This window comes from Convolutriloba macropyga, unplaced genomic scaffold (assembly GCF_964194025.1).
Source record: "Convolutriloba macropyga unplaced genomic scaffold, txConMacr16.3 SCAFFOLD_403, whole genome shotgun sequence".
Taxonomy (NCBI): Eukaryota; Metazoa; Xenacoelomorpha; order Acoela; family Convolutidae; genus Convolutriloba; species Convolutriloba macropyga.
This window is the reverse complement of record NW_027451309.1, coordinates 60001-68338: the sequence shown is the minus strand read 5'-3', so window position 1 is coordinate 68338 and position 8338 is coordinate 60001. Positions and strand designations below refer to the sequence as shown.

Here is an 8338-nt window from a genome sequence, read left to right as displayed (position 1 = left end):
CACTGTTGGTGAAACTTCATCATGAGAACGTCACAAGCTGATCACGCTCCATGATATGACTAGTATTATGTTGCTTCTAGTAGGCTAAGCGCAAGCCGAAACATCAACATGTGAAAGTCGTAGAATTTTGCGATCAAATTGTGGCTAGTACTGTGATGTTACTAGTAACCTTGTGTTACGTCATATGGCCAAGAGAGCATTTGAAGGCGAAACTTCTGCATGGGGAAGCTGCATCATGAACAAAAGTTTATATCGAGTATTATGTTGACGTTAGTAGGCCCTGGCCGAAAGCGCAGCATGTGAAAGGTATAGATAAAAGTTAGCGTTGCAGTCAGTACTGTGTAGTTACTAGTAGCTGGATTTAAGCTCGAAATGAGACACTGTTGGTGAAACTTCATCATGAGAACGTCACAAGCTGATCACGCTCTATGATATGACTAGTATTATGTTGCTTCTAGTAGGCTAAGCGCAAGCCGAAACATCAACATGTGAAAGTCGTAGAATTTTGCAATCAAACTGTGGCTAGTACTGTGATGTTACTAGTAACCTTTTCTTACGTCATATGGCCAAGAGAGCATTTGAAGGCGAAACTTCTGCATGGGGAAGCTGCATCATGAACAAAAGTTTATATCGAGTATTATGTTGACGTTAGTAGGCCCTGGCCGAAAGCGCAGCATGTGAAAGGTATAGATAAAAGTTATCGTTGCAGTCAGTACTGTGTAGTTACTAGTAGCTGGATTTAAGCTCGAAGTGAGACACTGTTGGTGAAACTTCATCATGAGAACGTCACAAGCTGATCACGCTCTATGATATGACTAGTATTATGTTGCTTATAGTAGGCTAAGCGCAAGCCGAAACATCAACATGTGAAAGTCGTAGAATTTTGCGATCAAACTGTGGCTAGTACTTTGATGATGCTTGTAGCCAACCGAATTGGTTGAAAAGCCCAATAAGTAAGCTAACTTGGGAGAGCTTGTTGGAAACCAAATGCTACTAGATTGGTCCAAATACATCCTTCAACAGGGGATCACTTGGCTCGCTTTACGAAGAGGAGCACAGCTATATGTGTTAATTCGGTATGAATCGCAAGATTTGTTTACCGACCTCTCTAACGCAAAAGGCGGTCTCGGCTTCGGCTGTTGACTGCGTCCGATTCAGGGTTATATAACTCTCGATTGAACACATTGATGTTCTATTGTTGGTGCTTCCAATAAAATTGGAACACTTAAAGCAGAACCGATTCAAATAATAGCATTCTGATCAATGATTGCATTCCTTGATCAAGAACTGCTGGAGTCATTGTGATGGCGAATTTTCTTCATAAGAAAATTGCAAAGAGACGGAACTTAATGAGACTAGTATTATGTTGTTTCTAGTAAGCGGAAGCTGAAACAGCAACATGTGAAAATCAAGTTTTGTTCAATGATCTCGAGGCGATAAGTACTATGAAGCAACTAGTAGCCTAAGCATGACTCAGATTTGAGACAGTCAAAAAGACTGGCGAAACTTCTTCACATGAAAGTTACATAGAGAACTACAAATGTATACAGCGAGTATTATGTTGTTTCTAGTAGGCGAAAGCTGAAACATCAACATGTGAAAGTTGTCTGCAAACTGTAGAACGATATGTGATTAGTACTGTGCTGTTACTAGTAGCCAGTCTGACTGTAGAAGCCAAGACAAAGGGAAACTAATGCATCTGAAAAGGACAAGTTATGGAAAGGTATGCACGATAAGTATTATGTTGTTTCTAGTAAGCGGCAGCTGAAACATCAACATGTGAACGTCGTTGTGTACAGTAACCTAGAACTATATAGTCCTTAGTAACGTGCATTTACTAGTACCTGTAATTGGTATTCAGACTCAGGCAGTTTGGAATAGTTTGGCAAAGATGCACCAGAGAAAACTGGGATTTGATACAGAAATTGTTGAATACAAGTATTATGCTGCTTCTAGTAGGTTGAATCCGAAACATCAGCATGTGAAAATTGAAAACATTTCTGGTTCGAATTGTCACAAGTATTTGGTGATCTGAGTAGCCAAACTCACTACAACGCCAATTGAAGGCAAAAATTCTCAACGGGAAAAGCTATTCTCATTGAATGAGCTAACAAGACGAGTATTATGTTGCTTCTAGTAGGCGAAAGCCAAAACATCAACATGTGAAAGTCTTGCTGAACAAATTTAATGTTGTTGAGCTCAGTACCGTGTGAATTAGTAGCCATAATTGGCGAGCGAAAATTGAACTGGCGAAACTTCGTCTTTGGAAAATTGCAGATGCCGAGCACTTATTTTGCAACGAGTATTATGTTGACTGTAGTAAGCGAAAGCCGAAACAGCAACATGTGAAAGCTGTTGAAATTTGTGGTCATTTTGCAATAAGTACAAGGAGTGTAACTAGTAGCCAGGTCAAAATTTGGGATAAGAATGAGCAAAAATTCTGCATGAGAACAGTTGAAATTATGAAACTAAATTACAAAGACTAGTATTATGTTGTTTCGAGTACGCGAAAGCGGAAACATCAACATGTGAACGTTTGTAACGAAGTTTCGTTAATTTTCAGCCTAGTACTGAGCAAGAACGAGTAGCCTCATCTCCAATCCCACGCAAAATGTAGTGAAATATGTGAGTGAACCTTATTCACGGTGAGGGTTTCCCGAGGTCTGTATTGCAGCGAGTATTATGTTGCTTCTAGTAAGCGAAAGCTGAAACAACAACATTTGAAAGTTGGAATTAATGACTGAATGGAAACTTCGACCTGTGTTTGATAGTAGTAGCGAACAAAACTGCTGAATCGGTTTCTGTCTCATATTGGTCAGTGAACCAATTAAGAGACAATCAACTACATAACCTGAATTGGGCGAGAGAACCCCCTTAACTTAAGCATATCAGTAAGGGGAGGAAAAGAAATCAACTGAGAATCCCTTAGTAATGGCGAATGAACAGGGAAAAGCTCATCGGGAAGAGAAATGGCAACATTTCTCGGTGTCCGGTATGGTTTGATGCTAGACTGGTGAATTTGTCCTGATGTCTACTGGAAAGTAGCATCAAAGAAGGTGAAAATCCTGTAAAGGTCATTTTCGATACCAGTCATAATGGCTCATTCCTATGAGTAGAGTTGTTTGAAAGTGCAACTCGAAGCTGGAGATATGTCTCTCCAAAAGCTAATTATAAAGCGAGACCGATAGTAAACAAGTACCGTGAGGGAAAGTTGAAAAGCACTCTGAAGAGAGAGTGAAAAGTACGTGAAACTGTTGAAGGGGAACTGGAGTGAGCGTTACCATACTCAATGCCTTGATATTATATTCTCGGCTACCGAGTAGTGTAGTTGTCGTCTTTTGGCAAATCTTGTTAATGAATCGAGCAGAAGTTTTCCTCGGAATTCTTCTTGTTGATTCTAAACAAAATGAGATAAATTGATCTTGATTGCCTGTCTGACCTCAACTTCCTATTCAATGCTCTCTACAGCCCGTCTTGAAACACGGACCAAGGAGTGTGAGTTGCTTGCAAGTGTTGTCGCTCATTGAAAGCGCACACGCGAAATGAAAGTGAACAGTGTAATTTTTATGAATTGCACTACTTTGTGTGGTGAGGGCGCCGATTCGGTGTCCCGCAACCACGGACGGTTTTGCTCTTATTGCATGACTGATCCAGAGCAAGTAGCACACGACCCGAAAGATGGTGATCTATGCTTGGGCAGGGCGAAGCCACGGGAAACCATGGTGGAAGCCCGAAGCGGTTCTGACGTGCAAATCGATCGTCTGACCTGAGCATAGGGGCGAAAGACTAATCGAACCATCTAGTAGCTGGTTTCCTCCGAAGTTTCCCTCAGGATAGCAAAAGCTTGAGCAAGATTGAAAAATCTTCGCAAAGCAATTTCATCGGTTAAAGCGAATGATTAGAGGAATGGGGGAAAATTTTTCCTTCACCTATTCTCAAACTATAAATCGGTGAGATGTCCTTGTGACTTAATTGCACTTGGACTATGAATGCAAGCTTTTTGTGGGCCGCTTTTGGTAAGCAGAACCGGCGATGTGGGATGAACCAAAAGTTGGGTTAAGGCGCCTAACTACTTGCTCATGAGTCACCACAAAAGGTGTTGATTGATACTGACAGCAGGACGGTGGTCATGGAAGTTGAAATCCGCTAAGGAGTGTGTAACAACTCACCTGCCGAATCAATCAGCCCTGAAAATGGATGGCACTAGAGCTCGTGGCCTATACCCAACCATGAATATCAATATCTAACGCAAGTTAGATTAGAGAAAAAGAGCCTCACCAGCTCAAAAATGATATTCATGTGTAGGAGGACACATTGATTGCGCTAAAGTATGCACGCAAGTGTATGCGCGAAGCGATCAATGGAGCAGATCTTGGTGGAAGTAGCAAGTACTCAAATGAGAACTTTGAGGACTGAAGCGGGAAAGGCTTTCATGTGAACAGCGTTTGCACATGAGTTAGTCGATTCTAAAAGACAGGCTAATGCCAAAGTCTTGAATAGTGGTTTCTTGAAAACTGCTGAGTCTCGAAAGAGCATCGGGTTAAAATTCCCGAACTTACTCTCCTGGCATTGAGACGGCAACGTCATTGAGGTCGAACTTTGTCATTGGGACCTTGGGGAAGAGTTATCTTTTCTTTATAACACGTTGTAGAGTCCTTGGAATTGATTCAATCAGAGATAAGGCTCGAAGCGTGCAAGAGCACAGCAGCATTTGCTGTGTCCCAATTGTTCCTGGTGGCACATAAAAGTTTGGCTTAGCAGATGTCAGGAGAGTGAATCGTACCGATTACCGCATCAGGTCCCCAAGGTGAAAAGCCTCTGGTCTTGGAACAGTGTAGATAAGGGAAGTCGGCAAAATAGATCCGTACCTTCGGAAGAAGGATTGGCTCTGAGGAGTGGGTGTAACAAGCCTTTAGTTTGACGCTTCGGTCTGCTAAAGCGTGCGATGGCCTTCGGGTTGTTGGCGTTTGGTTTGACTGCTAGCTGATATGCTTTAGGTCTATTCTGTTGCACAAAAAACACTCGAACTCTGAACTGGTTCGGACAAGGGGAATCCGACTGTTTAATTAAAACAAAGCATTGCGATGGCTGGTGAAACGGTGTTGACGCAATGTGATTTCTGCCCAGTGCTCTGAATGTCAAAGTGAAGAAATTCAAATAAGCGCGGGTAAACGGCGGGAGTAACTATGACTCTCTTAAGTAGTGATGATTAGTTGACTGTGTGCAACCTCCACGAGGTCTCGCTGGAAACTGCCATTCGTGGCTGAGCTAAGCACACCATCAATAGTCCCCGGAATGGACAAACCTTAAAAACTTGCCCAGTGGAAGGAAAACCACTCAACAAACCACGGTTTCGGAGTCATACCAAAACAAAGACTGTCCGTGGAAGGCAAACCACTAAAACCACGGTTTCGGAGTCACACCAAAACAAAGACTGTCCGTGGAAGGCGAACCACTAAAAACCACGGTTTCGGAGTCATACCAGAACAAAGGCTGTCCGGTGAAGTGTGCTGACCACCTTAAAAGTTCGCCAACCACTTTGGGTAAAACCAAAGTCTGTACCTCGGTACAGTAGTCCCAACGATGAAGACAATCAATGAGAAAGATCTGGCCTCAGCCAGACAAGACAGTGTGAGCACCAGTAGTTGTGGAGACGTGGCCTCCAAGTGGACCTGCGACATCTGCGGACAGGGTCCGTTCAGGAGTGAGCTCGGCCTGAAGCAGCACAAGACCAGAAGTCACAAGTCAGGGGCATCACAGACGAAAGCATCACAGGGAGCACATGCGGGCAGGGCTCCCACCCAGGAACCCGTGAGTGGCCAAGCAACAGCCCCCAACTGGTGCTGCTCAATCTGTGGTGCTGGACCCTTCAAAGGACAGACTGGTCTCTCACTTCACACCAAAAGCAGGCACCCAGATACATACCACCAGATGCAGGCCCAGAAGACAGGCAGATCTAATGCAAGGTGGACTCTTGAGGAAATGGCTCTGGTCAGAGAAGCGATGAGGGGCCTTGATCCCGCATCCCAGAAGCAAGAGAATGAGCAACTGGCAAGACTGTTCCCCCATCGATCCGCTGAGGCATTCAAGGGCTTGAGAAAGAACCAACAGTTTGTGGCAATGATGCAGGAACATGACAGGGAGGAAAACACTGTGCAGGAAGACAGACCAAGACACTGTCTTGAGACGGGCATCGACCTTGAGATGCTGGCTCTTCCTCCTCCGGGTGAATGGCACAGAATGACGGACGACGATCTCACCCAGTACGTCGAGAGAGAGGGACAGATGTGGCTACAAACCCTTGCACAAGAACCAGGGAAGAATGGGGGACAGAGGGCTCACAAACATCCTAGACGATCCAAGAAGGGCATGAGACGGCACCAGTATGCAAGACTGCAGGCTCTTTACAGACGTGACAGGGCTAAGGCAGCGGCATCAGTGATGGATGGGTCATGGGAGAAGTTTGGTGAGCACAACCCCATCACCGACAAGACAGGGTTTCTTGATGCTTGGCAGCAGCTCCTTGAGACGGAAGCAGAGACAATAGACCTAAGCACAATCAGCGGTCAGGGTTGGGTCACTCCAATCACCATCGAAGAAGTGGCCAAGTGTGTGCAGACCATGGGACAGACAGCTTCTGGACCAGACAGGGTGAGCAGGAAGACGGTGACTTGCATCCCCTTCAAGAAGTTGGTCTCCCACTTCAATCTCTGGCTGCTGGCTGAACATCTACCCGAGTGGCTCCTTAGTGGAAGAACAGTGTTCATCCCCAAAGTGGCAGGGTCTCAGGAACCAATGGACTTCAGACCCATCACAGTGGCAAGTGTACTGGCCAGGGTGTTCCACAAGTGCTTAGCTGCACGACTTGAGGACCTAGACGACAATATCAGACAGAAGGGCTTCAAGAGGGTAGATGGGACGGCAACCAACTCTCTTCTGCTGCAGGGCATTATCAGTGAGGCAAAGACACAGAGACGGGGACTCAAACTGGCCTTCATAGATGTGAAGAAGGCCTTTGACAGTGTGACCCACAAGGCCCTGGCAGAAGCAGCACTAGAAGCAGGCATAGACCCCAAGATCCTCAGATACATCATGAAGGGCTACAAGAGACAGGGCACAACTCTGGAGATCGACGGAGCAAGACGCTTGGTGAAGCCATCCAAGGGGGTCAGACAGGGGGATCCCATCTCCCCAATCCTATTCAACCTTGTGATGAACAGGGTGCTGAAGACTCTACCCCAGACGACTGGAATCCAGATGGGCTCAGAAAAGCTGAATCACCTCGCCTTTGCCGATGACGTTGTGTTGCTAGCTCAGACGCAGACAGGGCTTCAGGACTCTATCAACAGACTGGAGACAGGGCTGGAAAGATGTGGTCTCTCTCTCAATGCCAAGAAGTGTGCAACCCTAGATGTGGACACAGTGCCAAGGGACCGACAGATAGTGATAAACCCTAACACAGTGTTCAGCAGCAGGGCAGGAGGTCTCCCCGTGATGACAGCAGAGTCCTTCTACAAGTACCTGGGCATTGAGACAGGGGCATATGGTACGAGGACAAACACCATCAAGAAGCTGGAGAAGAAGCTAGATGACCTGAGAAGAGCCCCCCTGAAACCACAGCAACGAATCTGGATACTCAAGACCTACTGCATACCCAGTGTGTACCATCAGCTAGTCCTTGCAAAGACAACGAAGCAGGTCCTGGGAGGCATTGACAGGGTCATCAGGAGGACGGTGAGGCAGTTCCTAAGATGGCCCAAAGACACCCCAAAGGAAATGTTCCATGCAGACGTTGACGATGGAGGACTGGGCATACCTGAGCTGCAGAAGAGGGTACCACTGATGCAGGAATCCAGACTGACGAGACTAATGAGAGACGAGGACCCAGCAGTGGCAGCCCTCACCCAGACAGTGTTCTTCAAGAAGTTGCTGGAAAGCATAGAAGCAGCAAGGCCTACCGTTGACAGTGTGACCCCACATAGCATAGCAGAGCTCAGAATCAGACAGGGAGACAGGTTGCACACCACAGTAGATGGGGCTGGACTCAAGACTGTGCGACAGTGTGGGGGTCATGGGATCTTGACCAACGGCACACTACTCATGACAGGGTCCACCTTCATTGCTGTGATGAAGATCAGAGGCAACCTGATGACAACAAAAGCTAAGATGCAGAGGTGGCACAAAGGACAGGACCCCTCATGTGATGCATGTGGTAGACGAGAGACGCTGGCCCACATCCTCCAAGTGTGTCCAAGAAGCTGGGGCGAGAGAATCAGAAGACATGACAAGTGTGTGGACCTCGCCAAAGGACTTCTGGAGAAGCAGGGTTACAGCACAC

At 46.1% G+C, this 8338-nt stretch overlaps 2 pseudogenes; both read left to right on the top strand.

Moving 5' to 3' along the window:
• The first annotated feature begins 1011 nt into the window (after positions 1-1011).
• Positions 1012-1163, top strand: LOC142356559 (5.8S ribosomal RNA; annotated as a pseudogene).
• A 1683-nt stretch (positions 1164-2846) lies between these two features.
• Positions 2847-8338, top strand: part of LOC142356558 (large subunit ribosomal RNA) — a 7276-nt pseudogene continuing 1784 nt past the window's right edge.